General features: G+C 37.8%; 1 protein-coding gene across 1 annotated transcript in view; it reads left to right on the top strand.

The window, feature by feature from the left end:
• FAT3 (FAT atypical cadherin 3) overlaps positions 1–24,043 on the top strand; it is a 635,634-nt gene that overhangs the window by 131,791 nt on the left and 479,800 nt on the right. The gene's annotated exons all lie outside the window — the stretch shown is intronic.

Genomic DNA, 24,043 nt, shown 5'->3' on the forward strand with positions numbered 1-24,043 from the left:
TTCCTAGACATGTGCATATATATGTGTGTTCCTTGATTAGCACAGTTCATTTTTCTAGTCTTTAGATTGAGAGAAATCTCAAAACAGTGGCTGTGTCTTCTCTACTCTTATATAAGTGGTAATATTAGCACTTCACAGTCTTCAGAACATATTTATATACATTAAATCATTTTCAACAACACTCAGGGGGTTTCTTCCCATTAATGGTAATGATGATTAAAACAGGTAATAGGAAGGGGTCATTATAGGGATACTAAATATATCAAGTACATCAATAATACTAGAAGAAGGATTTGAGAAACTATTAAATATTGGACAGGAGTTAAGGACTATGTATCATCACAAATTTAAACTGATTTTTATATACATAGGCTCTAATTCTGGGCAGTGTAAATTGTAAAATTTATCTTCATAGCCATAATGAATGAGGAGGTAAATGTCAAGAAAATTGGGTTCTGATTTAGCTACATACTCTGTTTTATTATATATAACTTGCTATTCGATTGGAATATTTTTCACCTTTGAAGTACAAAATGAGAAAGGAAGGGAAGTAACCTTTACTGAGTGTCTGGTTTGTGCTAATATGTTACTACTAGTACAAAGACTTCTTCGAGTACTTACAATGGGCAGCACACTGCGTGAAGGGCTTTATAGTTGTGTCTTGCTTAATTCTCCCAACAACCTCATTAGGTAGAACTAATAATCCTCAACTCATGAACTGATGTACAGAGAAGATACATAATTTGGAGCTTAGTTTCAAACTTAGCTTTGAGGACAGCAGTAAAATATGCTGTCTGCCATGTAAGGACAAGTCTGGGCTTCCTTGCATTTCCTAGATACACTTGAATTTGGTATTGATCTAAAATCTGTAAGGCAATAAAGTGTTAAACAGGTTTTAAAGTCCTTAAACCCTGGGATCATTGTCTGATGACACAGGCCATTAATCACCTTTTTTTTTTCTCTTAGAGTCCCATTGTTTGTGTGGGTCTCCAGTGAGAGGAGCTTACCTTTGGGAGTGAGGTGGATGTGGGTAGGTAGGTCAAGAGGAAGGTATTAGACTGAATCATTAACCACTGCTACCTAGATGACTATGTCAAACTACACTGAGTTGTTTTATTAGGAAGTTTCATCTTAGAGTAGCTTAATGCAAGGAAGAAGAGGAGTGATTTGGTGAGAGTGGCCTAGATTTCTTTCATTTGTACTGTTATTTGTTCTTATCTTGGGTGTTATTTCATAAAAATGTGTGTACAGTTTCATCTGATGATATAGCTGCCCTTATAATTCTTGACTCCAGGAGTTTGATATCCTTTGCCTGTCAAACAAAACAAAACAAAACAAAACAACTCACTGTTCTGCATTTGTTCTGTTAGAGTCTGGATTGTATAAATTTTGCCACAGATGATGATAATGCCTCTTACGTTTCGACATTGCTTTGTGATTTAAAACAGCTCTTTCGTGCAAATACGAATTCCTTTGGGTTAAAGGAAGCTTCATGAGTTGTGTGAGGTCACATACCCACAAGAGGATATGGGTGTACCTAGAACCCACATCTCTCTTCAGCCCTAACTCAGGGTTCTTTATTTGCATTAATTACACGTGTTTCTGATTTACAAATCCCAGAGGATTTTTTATTTTAAAAACTATAGTAGAAGTTTCCTTTCCTACTTTTCATTCATTTTGATCCCTTCTCTTAGAAAGTAAAACTATGTTTTTCTCTGTATTATAGAAAAAAAGGTTTGGATTTGATGTTGAAATTTTTTATGAAGGTTAGAATTTCCTATACAATAATATTCTTAACCCTCTTACTTCCTCCCCTTTTACCTCTTACCGATTTTAACAGCCAAGCCCAAGAAACTGGGCTTGATTGTTCTGGACTTGTGCCAGGTAGATGCTAGGGTTGAAGAGAAGTTTGGCAAATGTATGTCCAATCAGAGAAGTCATCACCGTGGTGCTGTTGGGTTTGCACCACTTGAACGGTCCATCAGCTCTTGGCCTCCCAGCGTTAAAAATCATTGCTTGAGCTGCTGGCAGAATGAATGGCTATTTAGCCCTGCAGCTGTTACTGAGTCTCAAGTTCAGACTCTGTTGTCTTCATTAGACTCTTGGCCATAAAATGTCCTAAACTTGTTTGGAGTTCTGTATGTCAAGGATCTTTAAGTCAGCTGCCAAAGGTCATTTAATAGCTCACCTTGTTTACCGGTTCTCAAACTTTGGTCTGCACATGAAGCAGCTGCAGAGTTTGTTAACAGTGCAGATTCCCAGGGCCAATTCTCAAATATTCAGATTCAGTTGGCCTGGGGGAGGAGCCCAGGAATCTTTATTTAAGCACTTCATGCATTCTTTCTGCATGTGGTTTAGAAGCACTATCCTAAATTTACTTGGGCTCTTCAGAGAGTGTCTACCAGATTGTATCTTTTCCGTAAAGTCCTTTTCCTTATTCTTTTGAAAGGCAGGGAATAGAGCTCATATTTTTAAATAAATTCCTTTTCTACTCAGCTTTACAATCCAAATAAATCTTCTGTTATTCATTAGTGGTGATAATTTTCTGAATGCCTTCCCGATGGATCAAAAGTCTATTTCTGTGCTTCAGTAATTGTGGTGCTTCTGTTTTGTGAAACTGCATATGCTGGGATTAGTCGATCCATTTAGTAGTCTTATGTTCTTGACCTTTTTTGGAACTCAATGAACAAAACCATACCTTTCACATTCTTTACCATGCACAGGCATTTAATAGAGGTTTAATAATGTTCACAGTAAATGAATTAACTGGGCGGTGCGGGGGGGGCAACTACAGTGGATTTGATCACAATTTAAATTACTAGTCTGGAAGATGCAATTTAATCATTTTTTCATTCACAAAGTGCATTCTTAGGCTTTGACACAACAGGAATTCATATCTTGACAACTCAGAAGTTTAGAAGGTTTAGAAAGAGCACATTGTCTATTTTAAAGTATGATTTTCCATTAAATTCTTTTGTAGGGTGCAAACTTAAGCAGTGGTTTCACCATTTTATTTACTTGAGGTTAAAGAAATATTAAATTGCAATAAACAATTTTCAGTTTAGCATGTTAATCATGGGTAATTGAGAAGATATTTTTGCCATCCACTGTTGCTAATTGTATTATTTCTTTCATTTATCAGGTATCTATTATATGCCAGGCACAGTGCTGGATACTTTGTGTACTATTTCTAATTGTCACAGTAACTCAGCAAGGTGTGGTTTAACGAAGCTTAGCTTACCCAGTTAGGGTCATGCATCTGGGAGTTGTCAGAGTTGGGATTGGAACTCCAGAAACGTAGTCCAAATATCATGTTAGTTCCCCTCTTTTTAACTCCAGCATGCCGTAATAACCTTATTAAGCATATGTATTAGATTTTTCTGTATTATTACTGGGTAACAATCAATCACAAAATTTCAGTGACTTATAGAAACATTTTTTTTTCTTGCTCCTGAGTCTTGGGGGACAGTTGAAGCAATATTGTTGCAGGCTGTGAATTTAATTAAAATTTGTTCCACATGTCTTCCCATTCCATGACTCAAGCTGAAGGTATACTCACTATCTGGGATGTGATGTTCTCAAAGTGGAGGTCAGGAGAGCAAGAGGACTGATGGAAGCTTGCAGTGCCTCTTAAAACCTCTGCTCGAAACTGACTCACATTCTATTGGCCCATGCAGGCCATAGGGCCAAGCTTAGCATTAATGTGGGGCAGCGATGAATACTTCTCTTATGGAGAGAGGGAGGGAGAGAAATGAATAATTACTGAATAATAATACAGTTTAACATAACATATGACAACTCTCACTATTATCTTCATAATCTAAAATTAATTAGGTTATACCTATTGGTAAGATACTGGGCTAGGCACTAGTGACAAATAGAGCTATAGGTGTAAGGCCTGAGTCTTGCATACTGGGAAATTTCCTAGTCTGTCTGAGAAGTCAGAATGTAGCTGCAGGTGATGATGCTGGTGGTAATGGCAGCAGTGGTTAACATTTAGTGAACACCATCTATGCGCCAAGTTTTGTGCAAAATGCTTTATTCAGATGTTCTCGTTCAATTGTCCCATGAGGTCAGGATGGTTGTTTTCTTATTTTTACACATCTGGTATTTTAAGAGGAAAACCTCACGTGCACCACACATACGCATTTATATTTACCTTTCTTTATATTGAGGCTCTAGCCAGCATTTCTGCAACTTAAGTTAGCATAGAATGCTCTCTTTATTACAGATGTTTTGATAGAATCATCAGAGGATTAGGAGATCTAATGTGCACTTGGATTCAGATAGACACCCAAAGGAGTTATCTCACACTCATTAAGCACTATAAAACTATTTTTTAAATGAACAGACTATTCGAACAATAGCTATAACTTTATAATTGTGTTTAGTATCTGTTCTAGCTTTCTCCCATTTGCCTCTCCAGATCCCCTCTTCATCCTTCTTTCTGCTTTGTGTCCAGGCGCCTTAGCACTTGGCCCTGAGGCTCCTTTGCTCCCTGACATCTCTTAGTTCTGCCAGTGGGAATGTAGAGAGGATGAAAGAGAATTAGTGCAGATTATTTATCTCTTTGACGCTTTCCGCACTGGTTTCTGTGGACTGGCTGCATCACTCTGTTGATGGGTAGAAACATCTCTTTGCTGTTACCAACTCTGGAGCACTGTATCTTTTTTTTGAAAATTACTTTTCCTACACCCTGCCCACACCTTTGTAAATAGTATATTTATTAAATGCTTCTCAATTACCCAGTTTGAGTGTACCATCTGTTTTCTGACAGGACCCTGACTGATAAAATATTTTTCTCATTTAAATATTTTTAAAACAAATTCTAAGTTTAAAAATATTTCTACAACTGATGTTGCCTAGCAAGTCCTAATAATTCCAATCTCTGTAATGCTGCTCTGTATGTTAGCACATTCCATTGGAGACCTGGAGAAACAATAGAAAGATAATAATTATTTAGTGCTTTCATTTTACAAAGAATGAAAGTGAAACCAGAGGACTTTCTCCCCTCCCTAGATGGCTTATGCTTTCTACACATTTTCTATGATGAGGAGAAAATGCTTTACTGAAGACCCTGACCCACCAGCCATAAGAAAAAGAAGAGTTCAACTGGATGGTGTGGTATCAGAATCTTTCAGGATCTCAAATGTTGTGATGCTATGCTTTTATCTTCTACAGGAAGAATGATTCATTTCAACTGGCGGCCAAGGAAAGAATAAAGACATAAAGCTGAGTAGCTTTTATTTATTTAGTTCAGCTGAAGTACTGTTTACTAGCTACCAGTGCTGAGTCTAATATTGTATTGGTAATCTCTAATTATCGGATAGTTAAAGAGTAGATGAATGAAAACCTAGAAAAGGAAAACGTGTGTTAGAAATAGGAGAATCTATTTGTCATTGCAAAAACTGTTAGTCACAGCTCAGACATTTTTTAAAGGAGTGGGTAATTCTCATAGTAGCATGTATCTTGCATAATGCAGTCATATATAAGCTTCCTTTTTCTTCTACTCAGAGGCACCAGAAGTCATATTTTATCTGATGGATGGCTGTTAATCTTTTCAGCTTCTTTTCCTCCAGCTTGCCTGTTAACTTCTCCTTGACAAGTTGAGGAGTAGGACAAATGTTATTTGATGGCTTTGGTGCAGTTCATGACAATTCCAGACTAAATGTCATTCTTCATGCTTATTCTCTCTCTCTCTCTCTTTTTTTTTTTTTTGACATGATATTTTTACCTTCACGCATTTAAGTCAAGAGAGACTCGATGAATTTTGGCCCAAACTTGCCTTTAAAATTTTTCCTTGGGTCCAGAGCAAGCAAAGGAGAAGAATAAAGTTATGATCAGGTGATAGCAGAAACTTTTCTTGGCTCTGGATTTTTAACCTTAGAGCTAGACTTTTTGAACATAATTATTTGAGGGGAAAATAATGTTTCCCAGAGGAGCCCTGAACACTCCACCACATTCAGATGAACCTAGTGGTTGTCATATAAGCCAGGTGGGAAAGAGGATTAGAAGCTTCTGGAAAGTAATGAACAGCATGTTTTTATTACACTTTTCAGCAGGTGCCTTCTTCTTGACCTTTTCTTAACTGTTGGCTGAAGGCAATTTAGGTTTTAATGGAGGACTGTTGGTTCACATCTGTAATTATGTCTGCATCATGTAGCAAGTTTGAGCTGCTCTTGTTCCTGTTTAAAGAAAAGGACCACCTTAATGAGGAAATCTAAATATGGGGGCAGGCCAACAACTTAGAAACTTGCGTGGCCTTTTTTTCTAAAATTAGACTTTCTTTTACATTAATAATGAAAGTTTTTAATGGCTTACTTGGCCCTTCATATCATGGTCATTGTTTCTGCTTTCTCAAGTGATACTGAATTGTTTTTAGCTCTTCAGTTCACGAGAGTTAAATTTCAGAGGCCTCATAAGCAGAGGTTACAAAAACTATCAAATGATTACTTCATGTGTTAGTGATTCTCTAAAAGGAGTGGCAAAAATGTATTACTCTCTATGACTCTGTGTAGCTTGCATCTTATTTCAGTCTTCTAAAAATGTTTTTGCAGGTGTTTTATATGCACATTGAAAATACTTTTATTTATCATTACATTTGGAAGAATTACAGAGTTTGATAAATATTTATGTGATGCCACTACATTCACAATGTTCCATTGAAAAGAAAATGAAGTGAAAATGAAAATGGGCTGTGGTCTGTATGTTTAGCTTGCTAGTTTTTATGAAAGCATGCCTTATCAACAGACAGAATCTACACAGTTGTGTGTAGGATTCAGAGCAATTTATATTAAATTCTGGGCACTGGTATATGAATTATTGAATATAATAGGACTCTCCAAATTTCTCTATTGGAGGGTTTAGTGGCTCCTCAAAGGCTACTTTTTGTGATTAAAGTCACAGATTTCCATTTGCATAACATAGGTAATATTCTGGTTGCTTTTAAAAAGCAGTATGCTGGTGAGAATAATACTGAGTTAAAATAACATTGAATGTGGAATGTTTTGAGTGAAAAAGGGAACAAAAGTTGAAAGAATTAAGCTAAAAATTTGAGGGATACACATACAGATATTTATATATAAAAATATAAAGGCTTTGTGTTTTATCCCAAAGCTATAAAATAGAACTTAATTTATTTTCATAGTTTATTCTCTACTTGCTTCCATTAAATTCTGCCTCTTTTCCTTGTTTCTCTTCTTCCTTTTTCTTGCCCTTTACCTCTGCTTCTTTCATTCCCACATTTATAGTGTACCAATTTCCTGCAGACATAGTGCTTTGCACTGAAAAGGATGTGTAGATGATTAAGTCAAGGACGAGTAGAAAATCATGTAATTGCAAACTGTGCGATGCCTAAGTGACACAATATAAGTGAGTGCCTTGTGCCAGCCATTCATCATGTTCATTGTGGCCTTAGCTCTCATCATCCTTTAGCATTGTGAGATGATTTTACAACTTCCTATTGGAGACAAGACAGTATGAGGGATAACTGGAGCATTAAAGTGAGCTGATGACATATAAGCAAAGCATAATTATCAAAGAATGCCTAACTCCAGAAAAGGATCTAGGTCTTGTGAGGCTTGAAGCTTATACCTCATATAATTTTTAGTGCCTGCTTTGAGAAAAAGTGTAAGGATTACAAAATCACTGTATTTGTTTGGAATGAAGAAAGAATTCACAGTAACTCCTAAGTTTGAAAGTCAGCAAACACCACACATATCACAAAACTCAGAAAATTAACATAATACCTTTGTTGATTAAATATCTGACATAACTCTTTAATGCTTTTTATCCTCTACATTTTTGATTACATTTTTGCTTTGATTGCTTCTTCAGAGGATAACAATTTGTAATTGTTTTTATAAAAAGTACAGAAAGATGATTTATTTTTTTCCAGTGTTGCTGATTGAAATTTGTGTTCTATCACTGACAGTTTAGAAATGTTTTTCTACAGTCACAACTTATTTTTAGTAATGCTATCTAAATAGTACATTAATGTCAATTTTGAAAAAAAATTATCTAAAATTTCATTCTCATGATCTATAACATACGTTTTTGCTGTTAATACTGCTACATGTCTGTGCTCTATAAACAAACAAACAAAAAAGTCTAGTGATTTCCGTTTCTGAGAATCTAAGCACTAAAGAAAAAATCGTGGTGCATTTATAATTTGTATGCTGAATTCTGGGAAAGAACTTTCATTTTGACTCTGTAGGCAAGAACCAAACCTTCCAATTACAGGTTTACAGTGATTGGGGAATTTTCTACAGACTAGCTGCTGTCTTTGTACATTTTGAGCCTAATTTCTCATCTCCCACCAACATAATTCTAGTGCTGGCCACCACAGGATATATTCACATGGTGATACAAGTTCTAGCCTCTCATTTCCATGCTACAGTGCTGGGTGTATAAGTGCAGTATATATAGTAAGAGTGTTTTTGGAATCTGTTTTTACACTGGAGTGACTAACAACAATTTGACTATACATGGAATTGATATTGAACCATGTAAATTCATGCCACTAACTACAAACTAAATATATCTTTAACTCAATTCTCCCTTGGACAGATAGCCAAAATGCCTGCAGCCATTCTTCCTGATGATGCAAAATGTCGTAGAAGAGACTGTGGAGGGGAAAATGAAAAGAATGTTAAATTATTGTGGTTAAAATATATTACTTTGGCAAAAAAAGTTTAACCATGTGAACTATTGCTAGGGTTCTCCCTGGGGCTTTGAAGCTTCAAATTTGATAGTTTCATGTTAAATCTGCATCTGCCTGGCACTGTTAGTAAATGAACATTTTTTTCTGAAAGAAATAAGTCAAGGTCATTGAAGAGTGACTGAGCTGGGCAAGACTACATAGGCTAGTCCTGATTTGAAGACTGGCAACACCTAGACCAGGTTTAAGATTTTTGTCCCTCTCGTATATTATTAAACTAGCAGACAACAGTGCAAGGGATCAAGGTTGCATGTGAGTGGATCTGGCTCCCAGATGTCTCCAAGTATCTCAAGGAGGTGCCCGGAAAGTTCAGTGGCCAAAACAGTACTTGAACAATAAGAAATCTGCAAGGTCAAGAAATACAGTCTTGAGCTTTGCCTTTCAGACCAGATGGCTGGTAAGAGAATTGCAATGTTCCTTGGGCCACTCTTTTCTCTAACATCTTTTCGTGACTTCATTAGTAAGAATACCCCAGGATCTGGATGCAAATAAAAAGGACCTTTGAGAGCTGTCCTAATGACTCATAGAATTCTTTCGTTAGACTCATTATCTGTATCCTAAAAGCATTACTTGGGGGTTTCCCCTAAATCATATGGGGTTTCACATAACCATAATTTCCATATTATTATTAATTTTATTATAGATAATCCAATTTATTACTATTACAATGTACATGTCAGTAGCACATCTTACAATCAGTAATTCCCATCCCCATGGGCTGCTGGCATTTGTAGGATATTTCTGATTTCATTGACTGGACCCTTGATAAAACCCTTTGATTATTAAAAATAAACTTTGACTTGAGGTCAGCTGTGATAAGGAATTCTATTCTTGTGATATTATATCAACAGTATGAGGCCCTGAGATCCTGAATGAGACTGTGGTGAAAGAAAGTAAGGTTAAAGTTTTCCTCCATGTGTGTGGATTCCTTAACCTCACATGTGTCTCTCTCCAAACCTGGCTAGAGTTAAGTACTGATTCTCACACCTTGAGGATATTTCTAAAGGAATATTTACCACATTGTTAAACTGAATTAGCCTTGAAATGAAAACAGTGATTAACTTGGGTAACAATTTCCGAAAACATTGCTCTAGTTGCTAAAAGTCCTTCCGTCTGTCTCGTAGTTTTATCCTAGAAGGCAAATAATCGGAATTGGACAGGGTGACAGTTCCCTTTATGGTCACTAAATTCTTGTGTTTTGCATTAATACTGTTAGGCTTCTATATTCCACAGTCACACAACATGACTCAAAAATGTATAGTAATACTTAATTTATAACTTGATAATTTGGAAGGATATGCTCAAGAACCAGGATGTGAGCAAAAATTGCTGTTGGGGAGCCTTCTAAATAGACTTTAAAAAGAAATGCACTGTTGTACATGAACTCTTGTGTTTTTGCCTAGACCACATTTACTTTTACTTTGCACACGATTCTAATAAGCTAGACTTGTTGATATGTAGTCCTGCAGTACTTTAGAAATTGCAAAGCAGAGATATTTCTATAGGTAGGTATATAAACACCAATGGGAAATAACTCTGTTAATCAGGTAGCAAGAGAAATAAAAAGCTGATTCCATTGCATGTTTATTATATGCCAGGCATTAAAAAGTATTAATGCATTTACTTTTCAAAAGAATTCTGTGAGGTAGGTTCTTTAATTATCCTATGGATGAGGAAACAAAAGTTTGATTTTAAGTTACCTGTCCAACGTTTCACAGCTTTTGGTGGAGCTGGGGTTGAAATGAGGCAGGCCAGTGCTGGCCTCTGAACTCTTAATCATACACTTCAGACACTTTCTGGATAAGAGCCCTAAGAATCTCCTTAAGGGCTAAAGCCCAAAGGGAGCCTATCTCTTCATTGCCACACAGTGTAATAGCTAATCATTATAATGAAAAGTCCCCATCACTGTAGAGGTCCAGGATCCCTAGAAACAGAGCCTGAGGCGAAAGTTACAACACATGCCAATGTTTTATTAAGGGTACCAATTCCAGGGGAGCAAAAATGAGGGAAAAAGGAGGTCAGGTCAGAAAGAAAGGGGACCAAATAAAATTAGTACATTATTAGACAGGTCATAGCTTCATAACAAAACCCAACCTGTTTCTCAGTCACCCTCCATGTCTCCAGGGAGGCCACAAAGAGCCACTGCATCTTAGGCCGTTATGCCTGGCATTGGAAGGAAGGGCAAGAGATTTTTCTGCTGACTCTTTCCCATTTTTGACTTCTTATTAGTGAGATCTGCCACCCAGAGCATTAATTTCTCAACTCTTCTGGGTAGCATTTGGTGTGCCTGGGCAACTGATGGGAAAGCCAATACTTTGTGGGTGCAGTTTGGTCAGTGTTCATGTATTATGGTCTCTCATCAGCCAGTGCTGTGGGGGAGCTCCTTTTTTTTCTGTTGTGACAGTGGGAGTCCCTTGCAGGAAGCTGGTGAACAGTCGAGGCCTGGCAGGTAGTGGAGCAGTCTGGGCTGAGCAGATCTTGGTTGTGCAACTGAGTCTGGGCAAAGAATTGCAGTGTACTTGGGAAAGATTTTTCATCAAAACAAATAAAACCTAACTAAGCAAAGCAAAATACAACCCATTAAATTGCGATGCCTACCTGGACAGTTGCTCAACTACCTATTTAGAAAACTCAACCACAAAACAACACATTTCCCAAAGGCTCTGATTGGTCACGGTGTTATGATTCCGGTTTCTCTCGTTCCCGGATTGCCTAAAACTACGAGGGAAAAAGTGTTAGCATTTCCGATCCTTTGATTGATGTGGGCAAAACATCTTTTTAATATCTCTCTTTTCTTATAAGCATCTGACCTCTAGTGCTATTTTATTAACTCTATGTGCATGAATTCATGGGCTAGAAATGCAGAGAGAAGTAGAAGAATGAGAGGTTGAGGATTTTGTGAGAGTTTTGTGTTTTGAACTTACTTTCCCATCTTCATTCCTTGTCACAGTATCCCATCATCATTATCCCCATCATCAACACCATCACCACTATAATCTAGCAGTTATAAAGAGTTTGCTAGCTGCCAGCTACTCTGCAGGGTGTTTCATATACTTGAGCTCATTCAATCCTCACATTAAACTTATGAGGCAGGTACTCTTATTACCCCAGATTTATGGCTGTGGGAATTGAAGTTTAGGTTAAATAACTTGCCCAATTTCAAAAAGCTAGTAAGTAACAGAGCCAAGGCTTCAACTCACATTGTCTAATTCCACAGCCCTTGCTTTTATCCTGACCACACACTACCCATGGGGCCTGTGTGTTTGGGTCCTTCTAGAAATTTGTCACCCCCAGCCCACTCTGTGCATCCTATTTTCTCTTGTGCCTTTGTTGATAGCATAAAAGGAATATCTGCAATATTCATTTATTTATTATATTCATTGTAGCATACAACATATAATATATAAACATAGGCTAAATATAATGTGTATTAAATATGATAAATATATAGTACATTATATAATATAAACAATTGTAATATAAGATAACATAACAACAATATGCATCAGTTTGTTATACAGGTTATGTGTTATATATTGATATTAATCATGTACATTATTACATGTTATTACATATTATATATATTTAGCACCTACTATGTGACAGGCATTGTTCTGGGCACTAAGTTACACCAGGGAACCAAATGGACAAAAATCCTATCCTTGTAACAATTCTTATCTATGTAGAAATAATCAAGATAAGTATAAGGTGTAATTTGTTGGATATAATATGTTAAATGAGTTTAAGTGATAAGCAGGAAAATAATGCAAGTAAGGAAGAAAGTGTACAGTTGGTGGATGGTTCCAAAGAAGGCCTCTGGATTAAATCTGGAGGAATTTTAGATTTGTAAACTTGCTCTTTCAATTTGGAGGAAGGCAAGAAAGATGGGGAGCAAACTCTCTGTTATGAACAAAGCTACTACGAACTGTAGGAAGAATAAAATTTAAAAGACACAGTTGTAAATGCAGATTTGTTAAACACAGAAATATTCTGTTTAAAAGTATTTTCCAGTTAATCAGAAGTCTTGATGTAAATAATACCGCATCTCGAATTTCCTTTAATTCTAACATGTCTACAACGTAAGAGGAAAAACTTTTTCACTACCCCTTCCCTGGTTAATTTATACGTATTTTTCATCTTCCTCTGGAGTCTGATTTTCTGAATGCTATTCCACAGCAATTATACTTTTATTATTATCTAGTGCATTGTCTTTCAGTCTATCAGACTGAGCAGTTGCTATGTCAGGTGTGATATCCTAGCTGCTGGACTTGGAACTTGGTCCTTTGCTTAGAGACTTCCATTCTTGTTGGGAGGATGAGGCATGCATGCAGGAAAACTGGAAGTGTGCTATCCTCTTTAATAAAATAGATACATACCCTAAACCTAAATCATAAATTTTCAAAGAATTAAGGTAATTTAATATTCATCCTGCTAAAATCATAATTGAACTGAATTTTAAAAAATTCTTTGATGATTCTTTAGAGCAAAGTTAACTTGCTGGCCTGCACTGACATTCGAAAAAGATGAGACTTGTTGAAATGAAGTGACTTTTTCATGTCCCCATAGTTGATCAGTGGTACAACTGAACTTTGAACCCAGGACTTGTAAGCATGGACACAATTTTGATCAGAGCTGTCTTGATGATTCAGAGCATGCTTTTGTTGTCTTAAGTTGTTATCATTAACCGTATTTATTTCTGAAATGTGGAGTTACTGACTTGGCTGTAGCAGACATCACCTTTACTAGAATGGCTGATGCCAGAGTCGACTATGTGTGTTCTTTATACTTGTGAGGTTTTTAGTGACCATCCTTTATGGTATTTTGCAACTTAGTATTTCACATTGTGTTGTTTACTGACCTAAAAACATCATACCTAACATTTGAAGCAAAGATAAAAGCACATTTAAAATCACACATCCTCAGTTTTTAGTCACAGAACTCTTTAAATCAAATCATTAGCATATGCAAACATTCCTTTTCCCAAAAGTGGTTTTCTACGCTGCAATTATTATGTTGTTTTGGGTAAGATAAATAAGCCTAACATTAAGACACTAGACATTAAACTGAGAAACAATATCATTGTTGTTGTAAAATATTAGGGAGCTATGAAAAGCGCAAACAACACAATCCTTCCCCTGCGTCTCCTGGCAGTGCACGTTCAAAGAAGTGACTCCCTGGGTACTCCAGCTTCGTTGAGTAAACACTAGGGTGTTGAAAATTTTCTACTGGGATCCTCTGTCCAGACCACTTACTTCAGCAGGGGGTAGGTGGGAAAGAGTATTCTGATCAAACCAATGCAGTCTCTCCAGCTGTAAGGTTGAATTTCCAGCCCTTTAGTAAAATTAAATTGCTTTGTGTAATACCAGTTCTAGTTTCAGGCTGACGGAGCTGCAGTGGGACAGAAACCCGTGTCGGGAACGGGATTGTGCAGTTGGCTCTGGGGCAAATAGTTAATCATTCTGGAGACCTCCAGTGCTCACTTAACATGCAGAGCTTGGTACCCAGGTTTGACTAGATGTCCTGTCACTCTCAAGATTTCTCTCTGGGTTCAGCAGGGGAATGTTTCCTAGTCAGTGCATGGGATTCTTAATAAAGATGTTGGAAGCAGCAAACCTGCTGTGTTTTGGCTTCTAACCAGAAGCAGAATAAAGATCAGAAGTTCCCTATTCCTCTCAAATGGATCCTAGAATCTCTCGCTTTGTATAATGAGCGTGTTTCTGTTCACTTGGGTGTTTGTTGTTGTTTCTGTCTCTTAGTGTTTCTGAATTGCCCTGATTTGGCAAATTGCGAACAGACATGTGAACTTTAAATAATTGTACTGAGAAATACAGAAAATATTGAGCAAGAGGCTGTAAGTAAGGAACTACATCGTAAGAGCTCATAGGTGAAAATTGCTTTTTATTTAATGAGTCATTTTTATTGGAAGGTAATGATTATGTCCAGGCCATAAATATAGTGTAAATTCCCTTCAGTGGACATTAAAAAGATGACTTTCAATCGGAAGTAGCTTTAAAGGCTTAAGAATATTGAGGTACAAATTTTCAAACCTGTGCATTCTGTATATATAGGAATATGAAGAAATGAGTGAAACCCAACAAGAGCTCATGCTAGGAACAGATGTTTATGATAATCATCTGTGTATCATTGCATATAGCAACTTGAAGGAGAACATGTAACAGTATTATGGGCAAGAGCTTTAAAAGTATAGCTGCATGCCTCATCTTATTTTATTGTTACATGTACCCTGTGAGTTATCTACCCTCTCACTCTTCAACAAATGAGAAAAAGGAGACACAGTGAGATTTACTGACTTGCCCAAATACTTCACCTTTCCAACATATCATACTGTCTCTTCTTATGATCATGAATGTAATTTTTAGGGCTAACAATTTGAACAATCTGTCTTCAGAGTTTGATTATATTTTCCTTCCAGGGCCATTCAACAAGGAACAGAAGTTATTGCTGGTGGTTAAACTTAATTGTTTATATAGAATAATTTTTTAAAATATTATTATTTTTTATTTAGCATCAAGTATACAGTACATTTGTTAGACATCTATATAGTTCATAAAACAATCCCTCTAATTGCACCCTCCCTCCCCTGACCCTCCACCTAGCCAACATATTAATGCCAACTGCAGTCTCTATGTCTGGCTCCCCATCCCCGTGACCATCCATCAGCTACTAATTTGTATTTCCTTAGCCCTTCACTCCATTCTCTCAGCTCCCCAAACCCCCCTCCCCTCTGTCCGACACCAAATTGTCCACTATATTTGTGAGGCTGTTTTTGATTAGTTTGTTCTCTATTCCTTAGATTCCGCATATAAGTTAAATCATATAGTGTTTATCTTTCTCTGTCTGACTTAAATACCTTCTAAGTCCATCAAAGCAATATCTTTTTCTATCCCCTTCCTTTTCATATGTAGGGGTCTTGTTTTCTTATCCTTTCAGCCACTCTATCTTTTGGTTGGAGCACTTAATTATTTTTCATTTGAGGTACTTATGGATAGGAATGTAGTTGTTACCATTCTTTATTCCTGTTTTTGATACATGTTTTTTCTTCTTAAAGAAGTCCCTCCAACATATCCTGTAATGCTGGCTTGGTGGTGATAAATTCCTTTAGCTTATTTTTGTCTGGGAAGCTCTTTATCTGTCCTTCAACTCTAAATGATAGATTTGCTGGATAAACTATTCTTGGTTGTAGATCCTGGGTCTTCATCCTGTCGAATATTTCTTGCCGAGCCCTTCTGTCATGCATAGTTTCTTCTGAGAAATCAGCTGTCACTCTTATGGATTTTCTCTTATATGTAATTATTTGTTTTTCTCTTGCTGCTTTTAATATTCTTTCTTTGTATTTAAACTTTGGCATTTTAATTATGATGTGTCTCGGTGTGAGCCTCTTTGGATCCCTGATTTTTGGAATTCTCTGAGCTTCCTGAGGTTTTATGTCCATTTCCTTCACCAGGTTAGGGAAGTTTTCCATCATTTATTTCTTCAAACAGCTGTTCAACATCTTGATTTTCTTCAGTTATACCGATCATACGAATATTTGGAGCCTTAATAGTGTCCCATATCCTCCTTAAATTATTTTTATAGTCTTGGCATCTTTTTTCTTGCCATTCTGATTGAGTATCCTGATTGGCTTTCCTGTCCTCTAGATGAGGCATTTGATCCTCTTCTTTATTCACTTTGTTTATTCCTTCATTTATTCCATTTAATATACTTCTCATCTAGGATAATGTGTTCTTCATTTCAGACTGGTTCCCTTTTATAATTTCCATTTCTGTTTTTGTTTTTTATCTCTTTGTTGCAGTTCTCACTAAATTTATCTACACGTCTCAAAAGTTCATTGAGCATCTTTATAACCATCTTTATAACCAGATGAACTCTGTATCTGTTAGATTACTTGACTCCATTATATCTGGATCTCTGTTCTGTTCTCTCATATGGTTTCTGCTTCTTTGTCTTCCCATTTTGGCTGCCTTTCCGCATCTGTTTCTATGTCCTAAGCAAAGCTCCTAAGTCTCCTTGTCTTGTTAGTGTGGATTTATGAAGTAGGTGTCCAGTGGCACAGTCCTGAGAGGGGTTCAGCTGTAGGCCAAACTTAGCCCAAGCCTCTGCCTCTCCGGGGCCACCAGCTAAGATTCAGCAAGCAATCTACAGATGCTATGCTTATAGTGGCCTCAAAAGGCCACACCAGAAACCAAGGCCAGCTGCCTCCAGTGTGATTCTAGGTTCTGCTCAGCAAAGAGCACCTGACTCACTGAAGCTATACCAGGATGTGGCTTGGGTGGGGCCGTGAGTTGGGGTAGGCGGGGTTTCAGGGAATCCTCTGGGCGGAGCAACCTCTGTTATCCAGTTCCATGATGTCTCCTCTATGGTGGCGATGTGTCCTGCACTGGGAGCCGGGAGGGCTCCACAGGCAACAATGGATACCCTGGCACTTTTGCATAGAGCGAGTCTCGCCTTGGCCCTCACTCCGACAATGTCTCCCTGTAAGTCCCTGGTGCCCCCTGCGCTCAGTGGCTTCAGCACTGCTGCTCAGAGCGAGCAAGTTCATCACCACAAAAATTTGCTCATGGACGTTGCCCCTTTAAGAGGCGTCTGCCGCTGCCTCTGCCGGAGCCAACGTCGGAGCCTCTGTCTCAGCCGCTGGAGACCTGGCAGCTCGGCATCCTTGCCTCATACTACCTTCTGCCGTTGCAGGGTGCTTTCTTGGACTTCTCCGTAGTTGTATGGCTTGTTCATCAAGATCCCAGGCATTTTTTCCTTGCTGCTTGCTCCTTGTTTCCATCACAACTTTCATTTGGTCGCCAGAGGGATGAACAGAGCCTCTCTCATCTATGCCATTTTTTTTCTCTCCTATACAAGATAATTTTTAAAATTTCGACTGTGCTCTACATATCTCTAGGAAGTAAAAATTTGTTCAGTTTTTAAAATTATATTTATACTATGTGTTCTGTATTCTGTCTGTATTAAGATTCTGTTCACCTGCCCAGAGAGCAAGTGATTAAACGTTTACAGCTGATAGCATACTACCGAAGTATCTATCTGGCTATTTCCTACTAGTTCTGTGAGATCAGCTGATTGTGTCAGAATTGCTGAGCATGCCCACAATGTGGGCATACAGGCCTAGCATGAATTCACACCCACTGGCAATACTTCATCTTGGTTCACCACCAGTTGTATATTTATCTTATTCCTTCTCCCTGATTGTAAGCTTCTTGAAGGCAATATTTATATCTAATGCACCATCATGTCCTGTGCCTCGGCCAGTCAGAGTTTGGCATATGATCACTGCTCAGTTGGTATTTTTTGGAAGGAAAGGAAGTGTTAGCTCTGACTATTGAACAGCTCTATGTCTCTTTCTCATTCCTTTCCAAAGATTGAATTAAGTGAAAGAGAGAGATTTTCTGGCTATCAGCTTTAACTCTGAACATGTGGGGATTTGTTCCAGTACTCTCTTTGTTCTTCTGTGGTTCAAAGCTTTGAATAATGTATGTGTAGACGAAGAAAATTGAGACATGTCTGATCTAAAAAGAGCTTCACTGCAAATACTGAAGTTTGTGGCTTATTTTTCCCTCAGCCATTTAAGGTGGCTGACACTAACAAAAATAGTGACAGTAGCTTACATTCTTAAAATATTTGACTTTTCAATAATTTTCACCACCTCTCTTTGACCCCAGTAGGGTTTTTAGCTTATATTTATGGCTTCTTTCTCCTTATCCTAACAGAGCCAACAAAATGTCCACAGACCTACCCATCATGCAGTCATCTCAGATTTCCCATGCTTTCTTGTCACCTGGATTGTTCTTCTCTTATAATGTCTTTAATGCTCTCTTGGCCAGTTCTTAGGTTGACTCTTTATATTTCTATTATCTGGAGGACTTTAGCTTCAACACAGTTCTTTTATTATCTTTCTTATCGCCACTCTATTTTTCAGTAAGGCCCCATAAACCTACTATTGGCAACTTCGATTCACCAAACCCCTTTGCACCTTTGCCTCTCTTAGGTGGGTACTGCCTCTCATATCCCAAAGTTGGAACTTTGGGTTCGTTTTAGATAGCAGTTTTTATATAAGATGTTCTATACTATTTCAGCTGTGCCAAGCACCTTAGATTTCACCAATCTCTGAAAGAATTTTTGAATATCTTCATCCTCAAGTCTCCCAATTTCGGTTTTATATGCATCGATCTCTTTTGGTACTTCTTTGCAAAATTACTTTAGTGTTTTTCCAAGTTAGGTCTTTGGCCTTGTCACCCTCCTACCTCCCTCCCAGCCATATGCTTTCTGTAGGCAGTATTTTTCTAACTTCTTTACAAATATTCTCCTTTCTCCTTCATTTCATTTTCTTCTTCAGTAAGAAATATCCTCTTTCTCCTTGGGGAAAAGCATAGTTTTAAGCTGATTTTATACTGTATACTAAATGATTTATTTTATATACAGCATAGAGCGCAATGTCTGGATTCCTTATATATTTATTTTAGCCTTCGTCCTCATTCGTAAAGGAATGCAATGGACATTACTGGTGCTCAGTAGCACCTGTCCCAGTACTGTCAGACATACATAAATATGAAACACAGAAGCATTTAATTACCAAACATTTCTGTATTTAACAAAATTTTTGTATATACAAGACAGTTCCAAGGCTGTTTGTTGGTAACACAAACCAGGGCAGACTAGTCTGTCTTTATGCCCACCAAAGTCACTTTGCTGGACTACAGATGAGAAAAAACCCTGAAGCTTTGGGCTGGGACAGTTTATTTTCTGATAGCCTGGAAGCTCTTGTGAACAAGTGAGAGAAAGTTGCAGGTCGGTTCTAGGCTTGGGCTTCCTCACCTGTTCATATTCAGGGCCACAACCTTCACAGGTGTGATCAAAACATCCTAAGTACTAGAAAAAAAATCAAACTTTTCATTTTGATTTCAATTTTATGTTTGTCATTGTCTCAGAATTGCTAAAATGACTAGAATAGGTTCTTTAGAGTAGAAGAATGTGGACTTCTTAGTTTTATCCATCTGAGGAAGAAAGGAGCTCAACCAGGAACTGGATCAGGGTTTGGAAGATTGATGTCCCAGAATGGGGCTGTGAGGTTAGGCAAGGTCAAAGGCCAGTTTGAAGGGGCCGGTTAGGTCGTTAACTGGAAGAACATTTGAAGGAAATGACATGAGGGACACGATGGATTGTGCTATTTCTTGATGATAAATGCCATCTTATAATCAGATTCCAAATCAATATTCCAATGCCTGGAATAAATACTTTGGCCCTGGTACATGAAGATTCCACTTGCTCTGTGGCCCTCAGGGTTTGTGGTCCTTAATGGGTTCTGCATGCCCGCACCATCCTCTTCCAGCCAGACTTGGTCATCTGCTTGATAGGTCAACTGTAGTTTATACAGCTGTTTCTTTTCTTTTTTGAACACCCCAAAAGGTAACTATGCTCCTTCATGTGAAGTGGTGCCCACACGAAACTTCACAGACACCCTGTGAGGTATAATTTTCCATACTTCAGAGATAAGGATACACAGATAGCATAATTTAGCTCTTCACAGAGCTGAGTCAAAACCAAGGTCCCTTCACCCCTAGGCCAACTCTCTTTTTAGAGACAAGCTCTTGGTGACACTTTGATCTTAGTTTAGGAGCTACAATCCTTTTATAGGTTGAGAGAGGTACAGGGTCACATTGGCATGAGTAGGTGCTGGAATATAGACTCCCACTCTGTGCCCTCATATACCCTGCTGCCCTTTGTCTGTTGGTGAGCTGCTGATGGGATGCTGTCCTCAGGGAAACCATGAAATCTTCCCGTTTTTGTTTTATTGAGGTAAAAGTCATATAACATAAAATTAACAATTTTAAAGTGTTCGATTCAGTTGCATTTAGGACATCCACGGTGTTATACAGCTACTGCCTCTATCTAGTTCCAAACTCCACATCCATTCCCCTCTCTGCTCAGCATCTGGCACCCACCAGTCTGTTTTCTATCTCTGTTTTTGTTTTTCATAAGCATAGAGTATAGCGTTATGGGATGCAACATGATTCAGTTACTCCAATGTTAAAAGAGAAGATGAGATCTTAGGCACTGATGTTCTTTTACGTTATCATAAATCTAGGAGGTGAGCTTCAAGAATAAAACTATATCTTGCTTTACTTTCCCTTTAGTAATAAAAGAAAGATGTTAATTTTCTAAAGCGTCTTTGATCTGACTTTAAAGAAGTAAACCCATATATTTTTGTTGAAGCAGAGAGCCAGCCAACCAAAAGATTATTAATTGATGAATTATTTTTTCCATTTTAAAATTGTATTTTTTTTGGTGACCCTAGCCTAGGGTAGCATTTTGGGAAATTTATGGATTAATCTCCATTTTAAGTACCCTATTCCATTTTTTTTAAAAAGGGAAATATTTTTGAAACATTGAATATTCATTATTGGAAAGTGAGTGTACTAGGCATTAAGAAGAGAATGAAGAAAAAAATGAGATGCTGTCTTTTTTCTCAAACATTGGAGGGCAGTTTGTGTACATTCAGCAGGATTTTTGCTTCATGAGGTTTTGTTGCTTTTTCATTGCAGTATTAGTTACTTTCAGCAGGCCAGATCTCAGAAAGTACCAGAATATCAAGGAGAAAATTGAACATTAGGCTCAAATCAATTGCATATTATATTAGGAGACTTCGTGAAAATGCCTCATTTTAAGGGGCAAGAACTGGATTTTCCTTTGATTCCAGATTTTACTATTGACTTCAAGTATTTCATAGTAAAAAAAACAAAAAACAAAAAACATGGTATCACGTGTATTTTTAATTACCTCAGGTTTGAAAGTTGGGTCTTAAACTGGCCTATGGAAGTAGATTTCAGAGTTAAAATTTAAAATATAAAAATCACAAAAACTCTTGGTTGGGGGCAAGCTGGAGTGTCATTTTCAGGAACAAGCAGTGTTTACATTGTCCTTTGTTCAATATTTTCTTTAGTTTTCATTTGGTAAATCTGGTTGTTATTAAAGTGACAAAGCTAATGAAAGTACCTGCTGAGGAGCTTTTGCTCAGGAAGGCACCTGTAGCAAAACCTTTCATTTACTGAGGGGAAATCATTCTGAGGTCCTGCCTCACAAGGTGGACCCCTAAAGGCTGAACTGGAACATTCCTCCGTTCTACCTGGGTATAATTTGGCTTTAATTCTTATGCTACCACCTAGATGCCTGTCAGCCTCCAGCTTGAATTCATTTCAAGAGATACTTCTTGGTCTTTCCTTGAGTTAAAAACAAACAAACAAACAAACAAACAAACAAACAAACAAATTTCCTGGAGTATTTTTCCTGTTTCAATTATTGCTGATCTCGAGGTGGCTATACTTTGAAGACTTTTTTCATGTATGTGTTAGAAAGAATGTTCACAGACACAGAGAGTGGTCTGCTTCAAGTCAGCAGGTGTAGGGTAGCCAAATGTCTGCATTTAAACCAGATGCTTGATTTTAAATCAGATGATCCTTATATAGGGAATGTGCAGACCACACTTTGAGAAATACCTTCCTACCCTATTGGGTCTTGCTTTGTCATCCATTATATTTTTTGTCCTTCCTGGTTTTGAATCATGTGAAAATTTGGTGAGATGTCGGTGGGTGACCTAATCCTAGTCATTAGGAAAAATGTTGACAGATCGGAGACTGAATTCAGAGCCCTGAGGCAAGCCACTGGAAACTTCTCTCTAGGTTGACACTGCCTTGTGTATTCTGAAATTCAATCAGTTTTAAACCCCTTTCCCTGGTTTGTCCTTTAGGATCTCCTGTGAGATTTTGTCAAATGACTTGGTGACATCTAGCCATGCTAGATCTACAGAATTTCCCGGATCCACCAGTTTAGCAAACACATTTTTGAAAAGGAAAGAAGAAAAGAGAAGGGAAAATAAAATTAAAAAAAAAAGAAGAGAAAAATTAAATTAATTCGGCATGCCATCTCCTTTCCTGCTGATCCAAAGATATAAATTTGAACCAACAGATTACTTTGCTTATGTCATCTGGAACACAGATTGTAAAATCTACTTCCTGGAAGTCACTATAGCCTAACAAAGAAATCCACGTGCATTTTACAGAGAGGTTTTTCCTCCTTGGGAACATGTGCAGACAGATGTAAGGCATTAATACCAGCCTCTCTCTATGTGCGATGGAGAGGCAGAGTCGGGGCATCTTTTAACCCCAGAGCAGTGATTCTGCAGAAGGGTACAAAGATGGGCATTTCCCTGTAAAACTCTTCAAACTGGTCATCGCTCACTTTCTCATCTCCATGCCCCTCTTCCCATTATTGCTAAATGGCCCTGATACCTCCATCTCCATCTGTTTTTCTTGTACATCAGAGAGGAAACAGGTAAAGGGTTGCTGTGCAAAATAGGGAATTCCTACAGCACATTCGAATGACAAAACTAAATTTCTCAGAGTGTTTATTTTCGTTAAAGGAAAGAAAGTAGTAGAAATATGTGTGTTTAATAATTCTGATCATGAAACCACAGAAAAGAATTTTGACTCAGAACTCATCACAATAGTGATTCAACCTGAATTTAAGCAGATACAGAAGCCGGAATACCAGGCATCTGGGAGATCATGCACTGCTATCATCCCTTGAAAATTGATGTTTCAAAAGCACTGCCCTTTTGATGTACTGATTTAAAAAGTAGGGAAAGCAAATTAATGATATTCAAAAGGAATTTAAAGTAGACTAATCAGTGCAGTGGAAGAGACCTGGAGCTGTTTACAGATGTGCCAGTATAGAAAAATCGGTGTTGGCTTTGTCTGGAAGAAGGAGAGCGGGGTTGCTATTCTCCAGCTAATTAAAACAGGCTTATCTGTAAATTCAGTTATTCATAAAACTTGCTTCCTCAGACCTCTATTTTTCTAATAGGATGGGAAGTCTGGATTGCTGTAAATGTGGGTCAGCCATGTGATTGAGTGACCCAGATTTCTGCAGGCACCCAGAAGACAGAGCAGAGAAAGGATCTGTCAGCCCCAGGCTGAACAGCACAGTGTGGGGGCACACCTAGTTCCCTGAACTTGAATGTTTTCACTTGGAAATCATGTTGTAATTTCCTCCTAAGAAAACAGCACCAACCACCAGCCCTTCCTGTTTATGCCTGCTCACGTTTCTAAATTCATGAAGAGATCTTGTAAGCATTTAAATTACAGTAGCATCTTTATTGGCTTTGGCTATGGCTGGGATTACTGGCAGCACAGGAAGTGGGCTGGTGCCCCTGTGTATCCATCAGTGGAAAGTCTGGAAGTGGAATCATGCTGATATTAGACAGCTCATGCCATTAGCATTTTATTATCTCTCTGCACATTTCTG

Source organism: Pteropus vampyrus, unplaced genomic scaffold, assembly GCF_000151845.1.
Source record: "Pteropus vampyrus isolate Shadow unplaced genomic scaffold, Pvam_2.0 Scaffold84, whole genome shotgun sequence".
NCBI classification, from domain to species: domain Eukaryota; kingdom Metazoa; phylum Chordata; class Mammalia; order Chiroptera; family Pteropodidae; genus Pteropus; species Pteropus vampyrus.